Here is a 23,015-nt window from a genome sequence, read left to right on the forward strand (position 1 = left end):
TAGTTGAGGAACATTTAGGTTGTTTCCAGTTCTTGACTATAGGAATAAAGCCACTGTGAACATAGTTGAGCAAGTGTCCTTGTGGTAGGATGGGTATATGCCCAAGAGTGGTACAGCTAAATCTTGAGGTAGATTGATTCCCAATTTTCTGAGAAATCATTGTATTAATTTCCTCAATTGTAGCTGTATAAGTTTTTATTCCCACCAGCCATGGAGGAATGTTCCCTTTCTCCACAGCCTCACCAACATGAGCTGTCTGTCACTTGTGTTATTGGCCTTAGCTGTTCTGACAAATGTAAGATAGAATCTTGAAGTAGTTTTGATTTATAGTTCCCTAATAGCTAAGGATGTTAAACATTTAGTGTTTCTCAGCCATTCGAGATTCCTCTATTGAAAATTCTCTAATTAGATCTGTACTTCATTTTAAAAATTGGATTATTTGGTTTGTAGATGTCTAGTTCCTTAAGTTCTTTATATATTTTGGATAATAACCCTTTATCAGATGTAGAGCTGGTGAAGATCCTTTCTCATTCTGTAGGCTGCCGTGTTGTTGCCATGATGGTGGTGGTGTTTTTCTTTCAAAAGTTTTCCAGTTTCATGAGGTCCCATCTAGTAGTTGTTGATGCCAGTGCCTGTGCTATCGGTGTTCTGTTCAGGAAGCTGTCTCCTGTGCCAGTGCGTTCAAGGATGTTCCCCACTTTCTCTCCTCTCAGGCTCAGCGTGTTATGTCAGCCCCAGCCCAAGGCTGTAGTGGCTGGCTCACCTAAGCCCTCATTACCATGTCATGGCGTGACTGAAAGAGCTGGTTAGGAACTTCTAAACCATGAGTCCATGTTGTAAGGAGCCCGACTGTCAATGCCAGGCTGGGGACCAAGACCAAGAAGCACAGCCCAGTCTGTGCCTTGAGGATCAGGATTCTCTTCCGAGAGTGCTCCCTGTGTCAGAGAGGAGTGAGGCTGTGCTGCAGGGACTCAGGTCCTAGCACTGCTTGCTTCCATTTCTGTCTTCACTTGTGATCCAGGGGCACTTGACACTGGCCTTGGCTTTGTTCACTGTAAAACCCTTTTAGTGGCTACCCTGCCTGAAACGGCCAGGCTATTCTGTGCTGTTGAGCCATGGCTTTCCTAGCCATGGCTCCCAGACTATGGTCAGGAAGCAAGGAAGAAGGGAGGAATGGGTTTGGGGAGAGGGAGGCTTGAGGAGCCTCTGTCTTTCACTGGGCTGTGGAGAAAGAGATATTTTCTTCTCCCACTACTTCTCTGCCCTCCATCTGGAGCCCCTTCCTCTCTAGCTGTTACTATGCTTCTGACTGAGTGGAATGCGTTGTGTTGTCAAACCAGGTTTCATTATGGGCAGTTAGATAAGGACCTTTTCTGGGGGGCCCATTTTGGGCACTGGAACAGGGGCACATGCGGGTGATTGGTGGGTGTGGACAGAAGGCTGGCTGGGCCACACCCCGCTCTGCCTCTGGTCCAAAGACTGGTCTGGTGTGATCAGGTACAGGACCTGGGTCCTGCTCCTCCCAGTGTGGGAGGGCTGAATGGGGATAAAAGCCTCCTGACACCTCTGGAGCTACCTGCAGCTCTGCTGGTGATCTGCCTGCCTGTACAAGTAAGGGTGACTGTGCTCCAACCCCACCTTGTTGAGGTTAGTGTACCCACATGGTACTGAAGGGGAGTCATAGGGGCATCTCTTAGACCCTGCTGGTCTTAAGTCTACCCCTTGATGGGTGGTCCTCTCCAAATCCCCTACCCCCATCCTGGCTACTAGATGAGGGTCTTCCTCCACTCTGTTTTTCAGACTTGTGGTTCCTCCTGGCCCAAGTTCCAAAGCAGGCCCCTTGAAAACTTGGGTGAGTGACACTTTCTGTGACTAGCCTCTTCAGGTGCATTCTTTGGGTTGTCTGCCGCTGCTGTGCTGCTGCCATGGCAGCAGGACTTCCCTGAGTGCCTCATCTCCTCTGTGCAGACAGATGTCACTGAGTAAAGAAGATAACAGAGCCAGGCTGCCAGCACGGCGGCCTCCAGCCTTACATAGTTGCTGCGCCCTTGGAAGGCAGTGAGGATAAACTGAGGCTTTGAGTTTGACTGTTCCTGGACTGCACAGGGTGGGTGGGATGCAGCATGGCAGCTCCCAGTGTCTTTCTGATACTCACATAGCTGATCTGGCGTTCTGAGTGTATAGGGTGGATGAAACACGCCTTTGGGTTAGTGTCCTCCTCCTGGGTTTTTGCGCTGCTTATGGAGAATGTTGTTTCAGCTTCATGTCGCTGCTGTGGTTTGAACTGGTGCTGTATGCTGCTGATATCGCTCGTCCTGAGGCGCTAATGCCTGCTTGCAGCACTCTCTCAGCTCTGTTCCCATGATTGTGAAATGAGCTCTTGGGTAACCGATCTTTGGGCAATTGGTCTCATGCTTGCAGAAGCACACTGATAGGGGTGTCACTTGCTGTCTTTTGGAGAGCCAGTGTTTCTCTTGGACCACCGTCATCTGGAATGGGCATGAGGGAAGGGGTGTCCATTCAGTGTGGCTAAGATGAAGGCTATGATCTTAGGCCTTGCACTCACTTTCTCCACAGGTGCCTGCATAGGACCCAAAAATTGGAATAAACTCAGACCAGCAGGTCCTTTAGTAAGGTATGTTTTATACAGCAGAATTACTGAGATCTTTAGGAGACAAGGAACTCTGAGCTGTACTAGGGGGCGAGAATGGGGTAGTCTTAAGGAGACAAGCTCCTACTGCACAGAATGGAGAAGCCCTTGGATTCTGTCTGCCCTTGCATGACCAGGTAGGGAGTTGGGAGGGGACCGCGGGACTAAGGGGAGTCAGAACTGCACTGTCTGTCCTTGCATGACCAGGTAGGGAGTTGGGAGGGGACCGCGGGACTAAGGGGAGTCAGACCTGCAGGTCAATCATTTTCCACCCGACTGTGGCTCTCTCAGGCACAGACTTGTCCTGAGAGTGGAGTGTGAGTACACTCCCCTGACTGGTCAGGTGCTCACTCTACCCACAGGGCCACCCACAGCCAGACAGCCAGAGGGCTGCAGGTTGGTGTGAGGGGAAAATTAAAAAGATTCTCTTCTGCAAAGGCCCAGCCCCTTTATTGTCATCGGGATGGATCCCTGAGCGCAGCTGCAGCCAAGCCCTATGGACATTTATTAGCATGCCCATGGTGCACTTGAATTCAAAGATTATGTGCACATAGAGACAGATGAGCAGCAGTTAACACGCTCACTATGAAACTAGGACAATGACAACAGCACGCTATAATAAAAATATTTAGAACATACATTGTTTACTCCTGGGGTTTTGCATTGCTCTTTTGAATAGTGGAAGCCAAATCATGGTAATGGGATGCTCGTGTGTGTGTGTGTGTGTGTGTGTGTGTGTGTGTTTTAGAAATTCCACTAGGTGGTCTTTCCCAGAGTTATCCATGACATGACCATTTCATAATCAAGTACCAGGTGGTGATGATTGTCATTCCTCAAGTAATGATGGGAATGGGTGTGCACAAACATGTCCTGGCACCCATGGAGCAGGAGTGGCTTGGGTTGGCTTGGGTTCAGAAGGCAGAGCTGATTCCCAGTCCCTGCGAGCACAGGGTGCTGGGAGGGCTTGGTGAAGCCATGGCAGAAGGGAACAAGAACAGAGTGTTTCTGGGTTCTTAAAGCTCCACAGCCGTCTCAGCAGACTAGAGTGGACATCCAGTGGCCAGAATGCCAGGTGGTTGGGGCAGCCTCACTGCCATCTTCATTAACCTCGGTAGAGTAGGCGGTCGCCATCTGTCGTGCTGGGGTGGGCCCTGGGCTTCTCTGCAGCTCTGAGCTGCCCTTCAGCACTATGATTTTGGTTCGAGTGTGTGTGTGTGTGTTTGGACAGAGTTTTTCTACATATCTCTGGCTGTCCTGGAACTCACTATGTAAGCCAAGTTGCCCACAAACTCACAAAAATCTGTGAGCTTTCGGCCACCTCTGTCCTGGTGCTGATAGAGGACCTCCGATGCTGAGGGAGGCAGAGGAAGCGGCTGTGGACTTTCACAGGGGCTACACCAAGCTAGGCATGTAGGGTCACTGTTAGGATTCAGACTGGATAAGGTGACTAGAACCCATGACTGGGGTCAAGCTCTGTCCCGTGAAAGTTCTCATGCAGTTCACAGAGCCCTTAGGTATGCGGGCTCAGGTGCTAGAGAGCAAGGAAAAGCAGGAGCCTGTGAGGCAGACGCCTGCTTTCCCTCCTGGTTTTAAGTGAGGAGGGGATAAACACAGTGCCAGGCTGGCGGGGCATAAGAACATCAGTGTTTGCTCCTGACTTAGGAAGAATACGGCTCATGTGTCCAGCAAGATGGTTTCCTGGCCCAAACCTGTACCAGGAAAATGCCGCCTTACAGGGTGGGCTGACCCATGGAGCGCTGAGGCAGGGGGATCAGAGGCTGTGCTCTTCAGGCCAGCCCCTCCCCTGTGTCCCTGGTCTGCCTGCTTGCTGTGTGCTGAGGGGACAGTGAGGGTGGGCAGGAGCCCACAGGGACTGATGAAGGACCAGTGTGCACCCTGAAATGTGATCTCTTTCCCATCATCAGAAAATCAGTGTATTCGGGGGGGGGGAATGTTGCAGCCCTGCTCTAGATTAGCAAGTGGGGGTGCCTTGAGGTTGCGTCCACATGGGTACTGGGAGGGGGTGGGAATGCTAGAGCCTGTGACAACAGCCTGCATGGAGCACTACAGACTTGATTTTAAGTAGATGGGTCGGGGGTCCCAACAGGGGTTCCTGCTGTCTTCTGTCCTGGGAAAGTAGAAGAGCCGCCAGAGCCCATGGGTCCAGAGACAGAGCTTGATACTGACTGCTGAAGCATGCTACGTCTGGGATTGGGGACAGGCCTGTGATTGCTCTGAGTGACATGTGATTCCTACCTGTATTTGATATACTCAGGATGTAGTTCATCATGGGGGACTTGTGGGGAATGGATAGTTTGTGCCCTTCCAAGCATGGCATGAACAGGGACAGAGCTGTGGGGCTGTTTGGAGGCCAGGGCTGGAGCAGGTCAGTTGTGGACAGAGCAGACACACAGGCAAATGGCTCTTCTAGATGCCCAGCAGGGGTCATCAGAACCCCTCTCGCTAGGAACTTGGTGCTGTGCCCAGCTGTACCCAGGCAGTGGCTGCCTCTCCTAAGAGAGCTGTGCTGTGTCTCTTTTCCTATGCCTCCCTCTGCTAAGTGGGAACAGCAGTGCCAGCAGCCAACAGCCAGGCTGTGGAACTCCCTTTCCCTGAACGTGGTTTGGGAAGTGTATGCAGGAGAGTAGAAGCGAGGGTTTTGCAAGGGGCAGAAGGCCCAGGCTCTAGCCCTGGTTCCACAGTCTACCCAGAAAAATGAGGGCTGCGAGTGGTCTTAGAGTTGGGGGGCGGTGACTGTTGCATGCTCTGTAAGTGAATGTGACCAACCTCAAGGGCCCACAGCCAGGAACCAGTCTGTTTTGCAGCTTATTTGAGACCAGACTGACTTGGGGACAGAGAGCTAGTGTCCTCATCTCTGGGTATCTCTTCGTCAGAACATAGCAGCCTCAAGCTTTTCCTTCACAGAGCAACTGGCCCTGAATTTGAGGAACCCAAGCCATCTGTTCACCCTTTCACCCCACCCCCTGGGTGAACAGTGGCCTCTGGCCAGTAGCTGTGCTGGAACAGTGCCACCTTGCCTGCCCTCCCCTCCCCGTAAGCCCTGTATTTTTAGTAGATGACTTTGTGGAAGTAGGTGACCCGGCACCTTCAGGGAGGCACCAAGCGTATTAAGACTGTTGGTCTAACTGGACAGAAGGGGGTGGTGACAGAAGGGATGGCCTCTGCCAAGGTCGCTCTTCCTGTTCAGTCTGCCCCCTTCTGTGGCGGTGCTGTCTGTCTGTCCTCAGTCACTGTTGTCCAGAGGGCTGCATGTTTCTTTCAGGATTACGTTGTTTCTCCTCTACCCTCTAGTCTTCCCCTCGTGGACTACAAGCTCTATGTTGAAGTCCCATCCCTCCACCGCAGAGCCCCACAGAGCAGACCCTGTGACTGAAGGTCCCCTGGCCTTCCTATCTCCTTCTCTGATTTGAAGATTATATCAATGATCTTACTTTAATAGAATACAGTAGCCTTTCTCTGCATTGCCTCCTGAGCACAGAATGTCACTGCTCTGAGCTTCAGACTTGCTTGCTCATCATCTTTGTGTCTGAATTCTCAATGTCCTTTCCTGTCCAAAGTACTTGTGGGAGGCTCCTCTGCTTCCCTGCTGTGTTACAGGTGCCCAGGCACCCCAGGCAGTGCCCTTTCAGCCCTGTTGGCTGGTCCCATGTAAACTTGGTCTGTTCAGGGTGGAGTGATGCTGCATAAGGCCTAGGTTTGTCCTGAGGCTCTGTGCCATGCTGAGACATGGGACCCATCTTCTTACTTGTTGACTCGTAGCTGAGGAGGAAATGGGCCTATGTAAAAGTGTCTCCCTCACTGGGTGGTGGTGGCACATGCTGTTAATCCCAGCACTTGGGAGGCAGGTGAATCTCTGTGAGTTTGAGGCCAGCCTGGTCCACAAAGCTAGTTCCAGGACAGCTAGGGCTGTTACAGAGAAACCCTGTCTCAAAAAACAAAACAAAACAAAAGTCTCCCTCATCTTGCCTTTGGAACCTTTTATTTTGGAACCTAAGAAATTTCTCCAGAAGCACCAGTTACCACCTGGCTTCCAGAGGCGAAAGCCAGCAGTCTGACAGGCCCAGCCTGGACCCTGTTGGGTCTGTTCATGTAAGGAGGTGGGCCCTTTAGAAATTACACTTTTGGAAATATATTTAAAAAATAGTCTCTCCTTGGCCAAGGTAGGCCATCCTGCTCTTGGCTTCCCCCTGCTCTGAAAAGCCAGAAGCAGCAGGTGAATGCAGGTGGAGCTCTGGGTGCTGGCTGGCTGGGGACTGTCTTCTGTCAGCTCTCTTGTCCTGCTGGTGAGAAGGTGGGTGGCGGCGTGGGGACTGTGATGTTTTTGAAGGTGAGCACAGGTGGGTGGGGAGGCAGACAGAGACGGTTCTGGCTTTGGTACAGCTTTCCCTGGCTTGTCCCTGTGTGACTCTGCCAAGGTGGTGCAATGAAGCTTTGATTTTCCAGCCAGGTAGTGTGGTCCTTAGGTGTTGTAGTAATCCCAGCATGTAGGAATCTAGGCAAAAGAGTCCAGAGTATGCTGATTAGATAGACTCAAAAAAGGGAAAGATGGGCAAGGTTTCCTATGTGTTGAGCAAGGCGGTGACCTTCAAGAGCTAAATGCTCCTTCCTGTACCCTCACTGCTGCCCTGTGGTGTCGTGCTCCTGCCTTGGCCAGCAGCTCTGTCATGATATGTCTCCTTGTGTCATCAGGAAGAGCAGTACCCACTCTGCCAGGGCATGTGAACAGTGCAGGAAGTGACTCTCAGGGGCGCCATGAACCTGTCTCCAGGGACAAGCTGGTGACAGGTAGTGCCATTTGAGTGCTTAGCACAGGAACCTTGATGTGCAGAGGCAGCCCTATGTGGGGGTGGGGGCGGTAGTTGGTGCCTGTATGGGCATCACTCCTCCCCCAGAGCCACCAGCAGGGCTTAGAGCTGAGATGTACATGGTGCTTGTGTCCAGAAGCCATGTCACATAGCTCTAACCTTGTTTTTAGTTAGTGAGATGCCCTTTGAGATACTCCAGAAACAGGGTGGGCAGTCCCCTGGTGACTGAGGGAGGTGCTTCCTGGCATAGAAGCCTCTTTCCTTTTCCAGAGGTTATGATGCTCCTGTGGCAAGATACACAACTGAGAGGTGACAGAAATTCAGTGGTGATGTAGGCTTGGGTGCATGGAATGAAGCAGGCCACTTCCTATGGGTTGTTGCAAGGTCAGAACCCTTTTGTCTGAATCGCTTATTTTTGAGTTCCCCTCTAGGGCCAGTTTGGTATCAGATGTCCCAGGAGGGTCAGCCACACATAGCGTGATGTCCCCATGCTACAGCCAACACATTACAGGGGAGGGAAAGCCGGACTGAGACCAGGCAGGCTGGTCCACCCACCCTTCACAGATACAGTCCAGGGTGTCTCTCATCTTCTTTTGCCTACCTTTAAGAATGCCTTGGGGTGATTACCAACTGCCCAGACGGCACCTGGAGAGAATGTTTCCAAATACGTCCAGCACCCTGGAGACAGGGCCCCAGACTCCTGGGCTCATACCATGGCCTGTTTACTCTTTGTTTGGTCTACATAGTAACTCCATTCCCCACGTGTCCCCATGTTGTTAGAAGGGCGTTTTACCAGCTGCGTCCCCGAGATCCCCAGCTGCTTTGCTCCTAGATTCTCTGCCGTCACTGCAGCACGGAGCCTCGCCACGGGTGCGATTCTGTCTTTATTCTGCATGCGCTTGCTCATGTAAAGACGGGGAGGGCAGATTGGGCTGAGAAGCTGGACAGCAGTCACTTTCTACAGGCGTCTGTCCAGTGAATGGGTCCCTACAGAGCCTGCCTGAGGGTGGGACACAAGCCCTCCACCCTGTGGGCAGATGAGGCCCAGGAGGGAGCCCCACCCACCACCAGCAGCAACTCTGGCTCCTTCCTGAAACTGCTAGAAACAGCTGCCAGTCCAGAGGCAGAGCTGGAGGGATGGGAGTGGTGAGAACCAGGGAAGCGTGGGCTGGGCAGATGAGCACTGTGGTTCTGATGCCTCCCTGGCCTCCTGACTTGCAGCAAACTTGGTAAGCTGGTGAAAGGGTGACCTGGGCCCATTGACTGAGTAAGCAGAGCCAGGTGGTGGGCAGAGGTGCCGGGCTGCCTGGACATGGTGTTTCCCCAGCTCTCAGAGCCTAGCATGGAGAGGGGGCACCTGGCATCGTGCTGTAGTTAAGCTGGGGTGCTTTCTTCAGACTTAGAGCATCAAGAGGGCAGGATGTCTGAGGAGGCCAAAGCATGTCATCTCTTTACAAGTGTCTGGACAGTGCTGTCAGTCACTGTGGTTGTCACAGTGCCACACAGCTCCACCACATCTCCAGTCTGCCTGAAGCTTAGAACCACGGTCCTCAGCAGCTCTACCCTGTGCCTATGGGTAAGAGTGTGCAGAATGTCTTTTCTGCCTAACTGTTCTTGACATAATGCTCTTTATTTCATCCACACTGATGCAGATATTAAGACTTGTTTTATGTGTTTTATGACTGGATAATATTACATTGTGTGCTGCACTAATTCTACTGCCCATTCATCCACTGATGGATAAGATAGCTCTGGTTTCTTAACTTCCATAGTGTTGTACCATAACGGCTGTACTGATATGCAGTGGCCCCTCCTCTCCATGCCCTTGCCAACACTGGTCCTGATGACGGCTACTTTAGGTTTTGATTGGAACCATACCACTGAATACTGCTCACATGTTGTCTTTAGAAAAAAACCTGTTCCCTGTGGCTTGGTCGTGAACTGAGCCCCTTGTTAGACACTGGTCTCTGTACAGACACTTGTCCTGTTGCTGAGACGAAAGCCATGTAAGGGCCAAAGCATTTGCTTGGGTTCACAATCGGGAGGCACAGCCCATCTTGGCAGGGGAGACATGGTGCCGGAGTGTGAGGAGGCAGTTGGCCACAGTGCTCCCAGGTCAGGAGCAGACGGAGCAGTGCTGGTGCTCAGCTCCCTGTTTCCTGCTTACTTCGTCTGGGGTCCTAGCCCACATTAGGGTCAGTCTTTCTGCCTTGATTACCCTAATTTATATAATCCTTAAGGGGCATGTCCAGAGGCTAACCTAGTTCCTCTTAATCCTCCTCCTCCCTACCCCTGTCTGTTTGTCTGTGTCTCTATCTCTACCCCATTGTGTGTGTGTGTAAGAGGAAGCAGGTGCTTTTGTGTCTGAGGTTTTCACCCTCCGCCTTGTCTGAGGCCGAGTTTCTGTTGTTCATTGCTGTATATGCCAGGCTAACTGACACACTTCTCGGAGACTCCTGTCTTCACCCCCCTCTCCCAGAAGAAACACTGGGGTTACAACCTCCAGCCACCACGTCTAGCCTTATGTGGGTTCTTGGGATTTAAACTCAGGTCCCCATAAAGCAAGTGTTTTACACACTGTGCCACCTCCTAGCCCTACTCTCCCAGGCAGCCTAGAGGCTTGTCTTTTTGGTGACTGCGGATCCTGTCAAACTGCCAGTCAGTATGAAGCATCACAGGACTGTACAGCTGTTTGACTGGCAGGCGTCCCAAGTCTGTGGCCACCTCCTCAAACTGTTTCTGTGTTCTTTGCTCTGCAGAAACCTTAGTTTGATGTAGTCCTTTCTGTCTGCTTTTGCTTTTACCATGTGTTCTTTTGAGTCTTGGCCTAGCCCTACAGAGAGAAGGGTTTAGCCACAGTGTTGGTGTCCCCCTAACAGCTAGCCACTTTGGCCTTTGTTATGTCCAGCAAATGCTAGGTGCTATTTTTTTTAACCATTCCTTCCAGTGTCTTTACAGCCTAGCCCTGAGTAGAGAGGAGGCCAAGGCCAGGTCCCCAGAGCCCCAGGGTAATAGATAAGCACAGCACCAAGAGTTGAGCTGGAAAGCTCACAGATGGAGCATTTCTCGTGGCTGAGGGGAGGGGCTGGGAGCATCATAGGCTGCAGTGGCAAGGGCGCCTGTACCTGCTGGGAGGAGCTGGCACTGACTGTGGGAAGGGCCGTTACCCTTGGGTGTTTACACTTATCATTTGGTCTGTGCCATGGGGCACAGGTGAGCCAGCCTAGAGTAGACCCAAAGCCTGATAGGAGGCTGAGTGCTTACACTCCACCAGAAGAAATGAACGTGCAGGAATACTTTGGCCAAGCTTTGGCCGCACACAGGAGGTCTCCATCCCGAGGGCATCCTAAGGACAGGTCTGATGCACTGGAAAGGGATTGAGACAGAGGACTAGGAGGTGAGGTGACGGAGTCATGGAGTCTCTGCAGGTTCCCTGAGTGGTATGTATTACCAAGACCAGTTTAGCAAGTCACGTCTGTGCGGGCAGCAAAGAGGACCCTGTGGACAGGAGACTGGCTTACTTCCTCTATCTATTTCTTTATTTATAACAGGTGTTTATTTACTATGGCCATTGCACAAATGTGGAAGTCAGAGGTAACCTTCAGGAGTTGGTTCTCTCCATCATGTAGGTTCTGGGAATTGAACTCAGGTTGTCAGGCTTGGTGCCTTAACCTGATGAACCATCTTCCTGGTCCTGGTCCAGTTTAAAAAGTTCTAGTCTTGCCGGGCATGGTTGTGTGCACATTTTAATTCCAGCAATGAGGAAGGCAGATCTCTGAGTAGTTTGAGGCCAACATGGTCTACATAGTGAGTTGTTTTAGGACATCCTTTTCTTCAGGTTCTGGGGATGTGAGGCAGAAACACCACTGCGAGGAAGCACCTCCAGGAATCAGGGGCTTCATCAAAACCTTGTCAGTCCTGATGTGAGCCGTGTCTTCCTTAAGGAAAATGGGCAGGCGAATCATAGAAGGCCATGGGTTGCCTGGTACCTGTCCCTAAGTGCCTCCTCCAAGGCATGTTTAGGAGTAAATGCCCTGTTTACATGCTGTGTTTGCTTTAAGAGAAGGGGGCTCATCTCCCAAATCCGAGGACAGTGAGTGCTCAGGTGTGGACCCTGTTGACCTGTGCTTCTCCCAGTGGTGTCTGTAGGTGACCCCCATCCTTTGAGCCAAGAGGCCCATTGGACAGGATGGTGGCGCTTCAGCTGGAAAAGCAGCTTCTGCTGTAAGATGGATGTTGAGGGTATGTCTGAGCTCGGGCATGTTTCTCACTGCAGGCTGGCCCCTTGTTTCTGACATGTCCCCTGCTTTGGCAATCCCACCATGATGCAGACATGGGAGTATCTTTCTGTGCCCTGGCACTGGAGCAGATGCCCTGTTAGATTCTGGGCATCTATGAACTACCTTGAAGGCCACCCCTAGTAGCTAGCTTAGAGCAGTCCTGGTTCCCCCCAGAGCTGGACCTCCCGGCCTCGCGGGTGATACGATGCTCAGCCGGGCCTTGTTGAAAGCAAGTGTGAGGTCAGTGTTGCACAATCAGCTGTCACTTCTGCCTTGAATTCGTGCAAAAGTGACCCCCTGAGGCTGTGTAAACATGTCAGTCTGCAGAAGGTATGAGGTCCTCCCAGTGGGAGCTACACAGGTGGTACTCTTGCTACTGCCAGGTGGAAAAGCCTGGCTCCACCTGCCCTACCCCTGCTAACAGGATTGAGCGAACCCTTCCTTCATTACAGTGTCCGTGTCTCACCAGAGAAGGGTTCTGTACCACTGCTCTTGGGAAGGAAGTTCCTGAGGCAAGGAGAAGGGATCCCTGAATTTTCTAATGTTCTGTTTTCTCCAGATGTCAACCCCAGTTCTATAAATAGTCATGAGGGATTCGGGTAAGGAGGGCACCTGATGTCCATCTTCCAGGTGGCTGATTGCGCTTGTCATTATAGATCACTCTGCGGTTAAGGTGACAAATGTCTGTTACCTATCATCTGCAAAGGGCCAGTGAGAGACACAGGGACTTTTAGTGAGTTGGTGCTGGTCTCTGCAGTTGTCAGCCACCTGAAGACTTGTGTTGGGGAAGAATGCCACCAGACTCCAGGACAACACATCACTACAGCTCTTTCACCAGGGTGGCCCTGAGAAAGCTGAATGTGATATCCTAGCCTGTGCTGGGGGCTCTGACCACAGCCTCTCAGGGCTCAGTGCTCAGAATGGGTGCCAATGTCTTAGCAGCAGGTGACTTATGCATAAGGCCAAGACAAGCCACGGCCTGCAGCCAGGCAGTGAGCACCTGAGAGGGGATTGTGGGAGACCTATGGTGTGCAGTGCCTCCGGGACCCTAAAAGATAAAACACTAATGGGAGCCCTGACCAAGCACTGCCCTAAGGAGCTGAGCCCGCTATCCTCATATGGGTGAGCTACTGAGCCATCTGTGAGGGATGGGCCCCGGAGTGATTCTCTGGCCACTGGGTCATTTTTTTCTTACTAGTTTAGCATCTTTTGGTTCAGCTTTTACACTCTTTTCTTAGATCCAGAAATCTTGGTCTGGAAGCCTCAGAGCACAGGACACTGAGTATTGCAGTGTCCATACAGTGTGTCCAGGCTGTGGGCACAAGGCACTGAGATCACAGCTTCCATACAGTGTGCCTAGGCTGTGGGCACAGGGCACTGAGATCACAGCTTCCATACAGTGTGTCCAGGCTGTGGACACAAGGCACTGAGATCGCAGCATCCAAACAGTGTGTCCAGGCTGTGGGCACAGGGCACTGAGATCACAGCTTCCATACAGTGTATCCAGGCTGTGGGCACAGGGCACTGAGATTGCAGCATCCAAACAGTGTGTCCAGGCTGTGGGCACAGGGCACTGAGATCGCAGCATCCAAACAGTGTGTCCAGGCTGTGGGTACAGGGCACTGAGATCGCAGCATCCAAACAGTGTGTCCAGGCTGTGGGCACAGGACACTGAGATCGCAGCATCCAAACAGTGTGTCCAGGCTGTGGGCACAGGACACTGAGATTGCAGCATCCAAACAGTGTGTCCAGGTTATGGGCTGATTTATTTTACAGCGCGTCAGACACAGGAAGCCAAAGGACTGTGTCTGGGGCACAGAATTGAGGATTCTGGGACTAGACCAGCCTCCTGTTTGGACCTGGAACCTTTGGCCGCTGGGAAAGGAACCTATAGTGTTCTTAGAGTCCAGCCCTGGGGCCAGTGCTGGTCAGGGCCCAGTGACCTATGCCATTCTTACTTGGCTCCTGGTAAAAGCCGCTTATTGGATTAGTGTGTGCCCAACAGTAGAGCCTGCAGCAGTAGCCCAGAAAAGAGGCTGCCCTGTCTCTGGCTGTGAGAGTGCTGTCCCTCTCTCTAGTTGTCACCGTGCCTTCCTGATGTGAACAGTATAGGCACAGTCACCAGCTCTTTCCTTGGCCTGCGCCCTAATCTGCCAGAGACCTATGCTCACAGCCAGGCTTCTCCTCACCACCTCTGAGAAGATCACAAGACAGAGGGTAGCGATGTTGACCAGCTCCTCAACCTGCCTCTTCTCTGGGGTCTGCGTCGCACTGCTGGCTGTGGCCCTGGCCTATTACTTCTACTGGTGAGGGAGGTCTGGCGTAGGCCGTGTGGGCATTGTGGTCTGAGTGATGCAGGTGTGTGATGGGCTGTAGACTGGGAGGATACAGGTATGGGTTATGTGGGTGTGGGCAGTGTCGGGCAGTATGAGTGTTGACACTGTGGGTACGGATGGTACAAAGTGCACAGCGCAGGTTTGAGCATTGTGTGCAGGTGGTGCGGGTGTCAGTGCTACAGTGGGACTCTGGGTGGCTGCTTTTGTCTCTGCTCTCCTAACTCAGGATCTGCCTTACCCCTTGGCTTCCACCCTGGGGCTCTAAGAGCTGGGATGGGGCCAAGGGACTGGAGGTCATCTGACCTTCCAGGTCCTAAATCATCTGGAAGTTGTTCAGAGGTGTCACCTGTGTCCTGGGGAGGCACAGATGCTGAATTCTTTTGAGCTGGAGTTAGTACCAGCCCTCCAAAGGTCCTGTACCTTAGTCCATGCTTGGTTGAGCACAAGTCACCCTGGTCTGAAGGGCTCCCTCTGATGGATCTGATGACACTGCCTCTTTCTGATGATAACAGGGTCTGTAGATGGAGCAGTGGGCAGAGGCCATCAAACCTGACCTAGGAGCTGTGGCTTATATAAAGACAGTTGATGCTGTTTACAGAGGCCCATATGGACCCCACAGAGAAAACCAATGTGGACCCCGAGGGAGGTGCTAGCCCCAGTGAAGAAGAATGCTTCTGTTTCTTACTAAGGAACTTAGGGCACTGTATGAGTCAGGGGCAGTAGCTGGTAAGGAATTCCCAGACCTGTGTTGCATGCTGGACCCAGAGTTGAGAAGACCCTGAGTCTGACAGCCCCTTAGCTCCAGGGTGGCCTTGGCTGGGTCCTTCATAGAGAAGGCTGTGGGTACCTGTGTGGACGGACCTGTCTCCTGCATGCCAGGGGAGCAGTGGATTGTGGGTTTGAGTGTCAAGTTCATTCGCCACACAGCCTTACTGGGTGACAGCAGGAGGTCCCAACTCTAGGTGTTCCTAGCCACTCAGTGTATCAACCAGAAATATCTCTCTCCTCCCCACAAGATGCTATTGATCATGTTTGTATGGCTAGCACCAGGTAAGCTTGGGGTGCATTAGTAAGAAATCCCTCCACCCTCTCAGGGGAAGAACCAGTCCTCAGCTTGGCATGCCCTGTCCCCAGCCTTGTCAGTGGCAGGCCAGCATGGTGGTCCATTTCATCTTCTGGATTGTAGTCTTGCTCAGCTTTCGTCTCTCTCCCTCTCATCAGACAGCCCCGGGCCATCCTCTCTTTCTGCCTGTTGCTTTGCCTTGCTATACTCAGTGGTCCCCCACTTTCCTCTGCTCTCCAGAGCAGACACTGGGTCATTCAATTATTGCTCAGCAACCCTAGACTGAGCCTCTCAGCCTATGGCTCTTACTCCAGGGGAAGGACTGTTGTCCCTACCCAGCATAGAGAGGCAGATGAGGCTGTTGAGGGCTCGAGGGAAGAACCTATGGGAAAAACCCTACATTGCCGGCCTGGCATGAGGTGGTACGGCCCAGCTGTAGTTGGTGACGTCAGGCAGAAAGCTCACAGGTCAGAACACTGAGTTGTACTTAGAGTACGGAGGCCATGAGAGCAGAGCCTTCCTGTGTGAGCCCTTGTGTGGTACTGTCCCACCCACCAGCTTCCTGTGGTTGGGGAGTACAGCCCTGCACGAGGCTGGGCTCTGTAGAGCAATGAGGCGGTAAGGCTGCTGAGAGTGTGGGCAGTCTGGGCTGGGCATCTCTGCTGCTGTGGCCTTGCTTTTCTGCACGCTTCTCTTCTGCCCCGCTCCACAAGCCCTGCCTCTCATGTGCCAAGTGTGAACATGAGCTGGCCACACAGCCGGCCCTGACGTTTCACCTACTTGGCAGGATGGCTATTTTTGTACTCTGGGACATAGCTGAGTGGTCACTGTGCTATCCCAAACTCGTGCCAGCTGAGTCCTGTTGCCCTGCTGTGGGAAGAGGCTGCAGACTCCCCCAGCCATCCGAAATCCAGAGCCCAGGGAGAGAAGGAAAGGGGAAGTGCCGGTAAGGAGCCAGGGAATCCAAGTCACTGCCTGGGCTGAGAGGGCTGAGGTTCCCCTGCTGGAGGTCCTGCTTCCTGATGGGAAGGGATGGGCAGGACAGGCTCAGAGTGACTGTGAGGGCACCGACCCTGCTGACCTAGTTTTCTTGGTCACTCTCTGAGCAGAAAGAGCCTTGTTGCCCCAAATATAGAAAGCCAGGCTCATCTCTCAACTGCAAGAAAGTTGTACCAGTTCCCAGGCAGCCAACCAAGCTGGGTGACCTGATAGGACACCTCGACCTTGGGGACCTTGGCCTTGGCCACTGTAGGGTGGAGTTCCGAGGATAAGTTATAGAACAAACTTGGATTTGGTGCAAAGTTTGGGGGCAGGAGAGAGAAGAGACACATAAGAAGATAAGTGTTGGAAGACGTGGAGTTAGGAACATTTAGGTATGAATTTACATATTCTTTTCATTGATGAGTTCTTCAGATCAGGCCTTCCTCCTGACGGGTCCACTTGCTTCTCCCGACATCTGAGCCAGGCCTTTCCCAGCGTCAGAAGGCCCGTTCCCTTCTACCAGTTAGTCCTTGTAGCCCACTCTTGTGGCAGTATTTAGTACTTTAAAGATAAATGAGGAGGGGTGTTAAGGTGGGAGGTACTGGGAGTGGCCACCGCCGCAGGACAGAGTGAAGGGGACAGCCTAGAGGTGGGAATGCAGCGCTGGGGCTCTGTGACAGTCATAGGCTACTGCATGTGCTTATAGCAACTTCAGCCTCACCACAGAACTGTCTCCCTGCGTTGGTTAGGAATGGCCTTTGTTACTCTGCTCGAGTTACTCTTAGATACCACTGGCTGGATGAGCATTTTAGGAATGTTCTCACCTAAACACATCTCCTGAGATTTTCTGAGTTTATATTCAGCCACGGAGCTGGATATGTGACTGATGAGTAGATGACCCCAGTGTGTGAAAGTGGGACTCTTTCCAGACTCCCGTGGTCACCGATGAGGCCAGGCTTCTTGGTAGCTGCAGGTCCCGGGTGCTAAGACTCCACTGCTGTGTGCTGTGTGGAGACCAAGGTGGTTGTTCTGAGACCAGCTTAGTTTGTTGCATTTGAATCTTTACCTTCCTGAAAACCTAGTTTAAATGTGTGGAGTATGGTGCCAATTTATGCAGATGTGGCCATGCCCTTGTGCTTGACTAACATATGTAGAAGGCCTTCAGAGAGTCCCGGAGAGCTGCGTGCAGGACAGTGTTCCTGTGGCATCTGGGAGTCTGGGGTGGGGCGGGGACATTGTGGAGAAAAGTAGTAGAGAAGGTGCCTGAAGGCACAGACTCCGCCGGGTCACCCTCCACCCGGCTGGGCTTCTCCACCTCTCCCCTTGGCAGACATTACCTCTCATCTGATTCTTCTGGTTGGCAGTCCTGGGACCTGAGACTTCTGGCAGGCTGAGGAAAGGCTGCACATTTACAGGGACTGGGCTTGGCCGAGGTTAGGAACAACAGCTCTCCCCATACCCGGGAAAAGCTAGAATTCAGCTCCACCAGTTTTTGCCATTGTGAGTGCAGTGTGTGTAGTAAAATGTATGACTAAGAATGGTCACTGTGATGGTTATTATACAGGAAGTACCCACCCACTTCTCTAAGAGCAATCTATCATTATCCCATGCAGTGTGTGTGAGATGACTGGTATGTCGTGTGTGTGGAGTGTACTTGTGGCCATTGTGCATTGCATGGTTGTTCACGCATGTGCTATATGTGAGTGTACATACGTGCATGTGTAGTGCACCTGTGTGTTGTATGCATGTATGATTACTGCTCAGTTGTATGCTATTCAGTTTGTGTGCTTGTGTGTGTAAGTGTCCTACATTATGTACATTCGTGTTTTATAGCGTGGTGTTGTGCCCTGGCCTAGGGTGGTGTCCTGTCCTAGTGTAAGAAATACAGCCACGCCTGTTAGCCCAGAGGCCTGTCACAGGCCCATTGTGTAGTCATCAGACCTGGGAGCTTTGTGCCTCCCTCTGCTTCCCTTCCCACCATCGCCACTGCTCGGGCCATCCGAAACACCCTGGAGGCCGCAAAGATTCTGGAGCTGGGGACTTGGGGTAAGTGAGAGACCTAGGGCTCTTTACTTCCTTTTTTGCTTGGTGGCACTCTGTCATTAGAGTTGTGTCTACTTCCCCACTGTCCACTTCCCTCCCAAGTGCTCATTCACTGCCTTGTCTTCCTGTCTCATTCTATAGAAAACAGCCCAGGGGCCATTAGGACTCAGCCTTAATCACCCATCTCATTCATACTAAAAGCATTCAAGGGGCATTTTCACTTGCCTCTTGTCCCCCTGACTCCTTCAAGGTGTTCGTTCAGAGGGCCTCCAGACCATGCCGATCTCTTGTGAGTGGCTCCATAGCCCCTGTGCAGTGGCCAAAGAGTCCACACATAGTCTGCCTGCCCTCTTCTTGCTGGGATGGCCTACCTGCAGCTCCAGGGGTGATGCTTTCTTTTTCTCTGGTCCAAAGTTATCCCACTTGGCTTTCCTGGCAAAGCCGTGGCTCAGTAGGCATGGAGCTGGGCGAACGTGGAATGGACTTTGATTTTCTGAGACTTCAGGCTTCTGCTCTGAGGAGTCCTCTGCAGAGTAATTCTTTCAGGAAACTGTAGTTGATTTTTTAAAAACTCTTTTGGCTCTTTAAGGGGGGGTCTGCCACCCAGCTCCCAAATAAATACACACAGAGGCTTATTCTTTCTTATGATTTCCTGGCCTTCACTTGTCTTGTTTCTAACCAGCTTTTCTTTCTTTCTTTCTTTCTTTCTTTCTTTCTTTCTTTCCTTCTCTCTCTCTCTTTTAAAGATTTATTTATTTAATGTATATGGTGCTCTATGCCAGAAGAGGGCATCAGATCTCATTATAGATGGCTGTGAGTCACCATGTGGTTGCTGGGAATTGAAGTCAGGACCTCTGGAAGAGCAGTCAGTGCTCTTAACCTCTGAACCATCTCTCCAGCTACCTAGCCAGCTTTTCTTAAATTATCCGGTCTACCTCTTACCTCTGGGCTTTTACCTTTCTATATATCTTTCTTTACTTCATACTCCATGGCTTGCTGTATAGCTGGGTGGCTGATTCCTAGAGTCTTCCTCTTCTCCTTTTCTTCTTCCTTGATCTTCTCTTCCCAGATTTTTTTGTTTTTGTTTTTTGAGACAAGGTTTCTCTGTAGCTTTGGTGCCCGTCCCGGAACTAGCTCTTGTAGACCAGGCTGGCCTCGAACTCCCAGAGATCCGCCTGTCTCTGCCTCCCAAGTGCTGGGATTAAAGGCATGCGCCACCACTGCCCAGCCTCTTCCCAGATTTTTTCCCCTCTATCTGCCAGCCACGCCTATCCCTTCTCCTGCCTTGCTATTGGCTGTTCAGCATTTATTAGACCAATCAGGTATTTTAGACAGGCAAAGCAACACAGCTTCACAGAGTTAAACAAATGCAACACGTCTTTGCATCATTAAACAAATGTTCCACAGCATAAACAAATGTAACACATCTTAAAATAATATTCCCCAACAGGAAACCTAATCAGCATGGCTTATAAGACACGGAAGTCTAACTGATGTTTGTCATAGTATGCTTATAGCAGACTGGAGTCACACATTTAGCTGCTATGGGACCATCGTCTGTATGCTGTACGCTTCACTTGTGTGAATGGTAGATTCAGAGTTACAATGGTCCAGGGTGACAGCTAGAGACTCGTGTGTGTCCTTGCCTCCTGAGTGGGCAGCTGCTGGTGTGACCTCAGGGTGTGCAGCAGTGCTGGCAGAATTTGGCTTGTCGCCCTCAGAAACCTCATCATTGGCCATGTTTCTGCACACACATCATTTCACAACCCCAAACTGCTGCTGTGCCTTGCATGTCCCTTCCTAGCTCAGAGGGGAAGAGAAGCTAAGAGTGGTATCTACCATCTTTCCTGGGACAGCAAAAAACTCACCTGGAGACTCCCTCCTTCCCTCCTCTCCCTCCCTCCCTCCCTCTCCACTAGCTAGAATTGGATCACAGGTCCTCCTGGGCCCCTGCTCCAGGAGGAGAGGAATGCAGCCTTGTGTTTTGGTGTCGGGCTGGGCTCTGTTCTCGGGACCAGGATATATGCTGCTGTACTGCCTATTCTCTGTCCCCAGCTGCCAGGTGCTATCAGGAATTGGAGGGCTGCTGTGTGACATTTAATTGTACCCTTTAATCCATTAGTCAAGAAAATATAATGCTACAAGATCCCCATGAACTCAGCCATGGTTTAAAGGTGATTTTTGTTACTTTTTAAACTTGTCTAAATCCTGGAGAAATCTAAGTCCACTGGAGCCTGGGAGGCCAGAGTGAGATGCTGTGGGAGAGGAGCCCTCACATGGCCCGTGGCTGTGCTGTAGCTCAGACGCTGAGGTACAGACCATGGCTGTGGGCTGCCCGCTCAGTACAAAAGGGGTGGGATTGCACCTTGTTCCTGAAGCCTCAACTTGCGGGTCTGTTCTTGGTCTGTGTCTGTGTATGATGTGGCCAGGCTGAGCTGCTGGTGACAGGCTTCGTAGCTGTGGCACCTTTTCAGTCTCTTGGATCTCTTTCCTGGTTGTTTGCGAGGAACTGTGGATTCAGTTTGTTAGGAGGCGGCAGGAGCTTTATCTATTGTAATTAGGCTGCAGTCTGTTTATAAGCTGTTTATAAGCAGCTTATGTGCTGAAATGGCTTATGGTGTGCCTAAGCAATCTAAGACCACACCCACTCCACCGTGCTTATGTGGGTCAGCAGCTTCATCTGGGCTTATCTGGGGGCTCTGGTCACCCTGGAATAGTTCCTCTTCACTGACAGTTACCCCAAGATTGTGGTCTGGTGACCTGGGCTGGTGGGGCTTATCATCCAATAGACAGACCCAAGCATCCCCATTTAATGGCCAATGGTTGACAGCCCGCTACAAGGTCTCTGAAGGCAATCCTGGGGTTATAAACGCCACTGCTACTCAGAAAGCCTGCCTAGGTCCTGGGCCAGAGGTCAGCCCACCTCTGAGGAACAACAGTGTGGACTGACTCAGAGCATGCTCAGAGAGATCCCCTGCAGCCTGCTGTGTGTGGCCTCACTCAGTTGGATTTTCTGTTGCTCAATGCATTTTACCTGCACGGTCCTGTGTCCCATGTCGGTGTGTTGTTCACAGTATGTCCTGTAGGCTGGTCACATGAGGGGCTGGCTTGTCTTGTCTGCCTGTGAAGGCCTATAAGGCCACACCCTATTTACTGTACAGGAAAGCTCTGGCCCCGGGAATTCTAGCTTCATCCTTCCTGCCTGCCCTAAAGGCAACTTGGCCACAAGGTCATGCTTGGGAGACAGCAGAGCTGCTGCTTGGCTTTGGTAGAGCTCCATGCAACCAATGCATGACACTAACCAGGTTGAGCAAAGCTACCAGGACCCAGAGCTTCCAGAAGCATACAATGCCCCTGCCATCTTGGATTCTGTGCTGTACTACCTCTGCTCAACACCCTGTAGTCTTGCTGAGTGTGACAGTGCTTGGCCAGGTAGAGCAAGTGGTGCCGATGGCAGTCCTTCCTTCACCACAGGTAAACATGTTTTTCTCCAGAAGCTGGGCGGCCAGGCAAGGACTCACACTCTGTCTCCCATCTTGCGGAGAGACCGGATGGTCTGATGATGAACTCACCCAAGGATTGAAGTTTGTCCCTTGGGTTGTATTTATTTCCTATCCATTCTGGTCAAACACCCTGAAGAACAGAGGTTCCTTGTGGTGAGGTACAGGCCTGCCCCCAGTGACACTCCAAAACTTGACAGTGCAGCCCTCTTGGTCAGCTGCCACCAGCACTCAGTCGGTCCCTTCCATGTCCCTTCCAGCTCCTCACCAGTGCTTATACAGTCTGTGGCCATGAAGCCACTGTGGCACCTGTTGTGAGGACGGTGGGGGTGGTGAGTGGTGGTGAGTGCTCTCTGGGCCACTACCCTGAGCATGCTCTGCTCTTCCATACCCACTTGGCCACTCAGAAGGGTGGGACTTTGTATTTTTGTCCTTGGCTGTTATGAGCAGTGAGTGTTACACCTGAATTAAGACAGTTTGAGGTTCTCTCCTGTCTCTGCTGCCGCATGTCCCCATTTGTGGGGACATTTATTTATCCCCATTACTCATTTCTCTTAGTAATTCTCTATCATCTGTGGATTCTGGACCAACTGAGTTCATCCCATACAAAACAAGACGGGGAAGGTATACAGGGAATGCCCTTGGTCCAGCCATTCACACAGTCCGCCATCCTGTTGCACATAGGACCGGCTTGGGGATGGGCAGTGGTGATGGAAAATGAATGTGAATGAATGGGACAAGAGGGAGGGAGGAAAGGTGAGAGCTGTGTCGGTCCTGTTAACTGGAATTTGATCACTGAACTCACGTGCAAATGTCTTATCTTGTGACTGAGTTTCCTGTCCGGAACATCACAAGTAGCCCATTTTTCATATTTTAGTGTCTTTCCTCTGCCAACCCTTCTGCTGAGTGCCAGCCTCGCTCTCCGAAAGACCTTTACCCCTCAGCCAGGCAGTGTGTGTCTGGTATCTCTGGAGAGACAGTGCTCTGACAGATAAGAGGGCATTCTAGGAAGTGGTCCTTAGGGAAGCAGGGCTAAGGGACCAAGGATGATGAAGAGGCTCCCAGCGAATGGGAAGATGAGAATTGACTGTGAGAAAGGACCTGCAGGGTTCCCAGATCTCAGGTCAGGGAGCCAAGAAGCCTGTGTATTTGTGAGAAGCATGAGTGTACAGACCTTGGGCTGTGCCGTGGGATTTAGGGCTCAGAACTCTGGAGATAAGGCCCAAAGTTTGGTTCAGTTGCTGACAGAGCTGGTGCCTTCATTCTTCTCCACCGAGCACATGGGCGATCAGTTCAGAATCAACAGCCTTTGTCACTTTGTGAGCCCCTGTCTCTC

The 23,015-nt window shown here is 51.6% G+C and overlaps 1 protein-coding gene across 7 annotated transcripts in view; it reads left to right on the forward strand.

Moving 5' to 3' along the window:
* The window catches only part of Agpat3 (1-acylglycerol-3-phosphate O-acyltransferase 3), a 70,018-nt gene that overhangs the window by 26,826 nt on the left and 20,177 nt on the right, over positions 1-23,015 (forward strand). The window contains exon 1 of one of the 7 annotated variants that reach the window (XM_041634626.1): positions 2,611-2,635. The exons of 4 other annotated variants lie outside the window; for them this stretch is intronic. The gene's annotated coding sequence lies outside the window, so the exon portion shown is untranslated. Of the gene's footprint in view, positions 1-2,610; positions 2,636-15,957; positions 16,102-16,417; positions 16,529-23,015 lie in introns of those variants that run through there. 2 more of the 7 variants (XM_041634630.1, XM_041634631.1) reach the window with 2 other exon arrangements.

Source organism: Microtus oregoni, unplaced genomic scaffold, assembly GCF_018167655.1.
Source record: "Microtus oregoni isolate MIOR12 unplaced genomic scaffold, Mior012 000046F_ref0000063, whole genome shotgun sequence".
In the NCBI taxonomy this organism is placed as follows: domain Eukaryota; kingdom Metazoa; phylum Chordata; class Mammalia; order Rodentia; family Cricetidae; genus Microtus; species Microtus oregoni.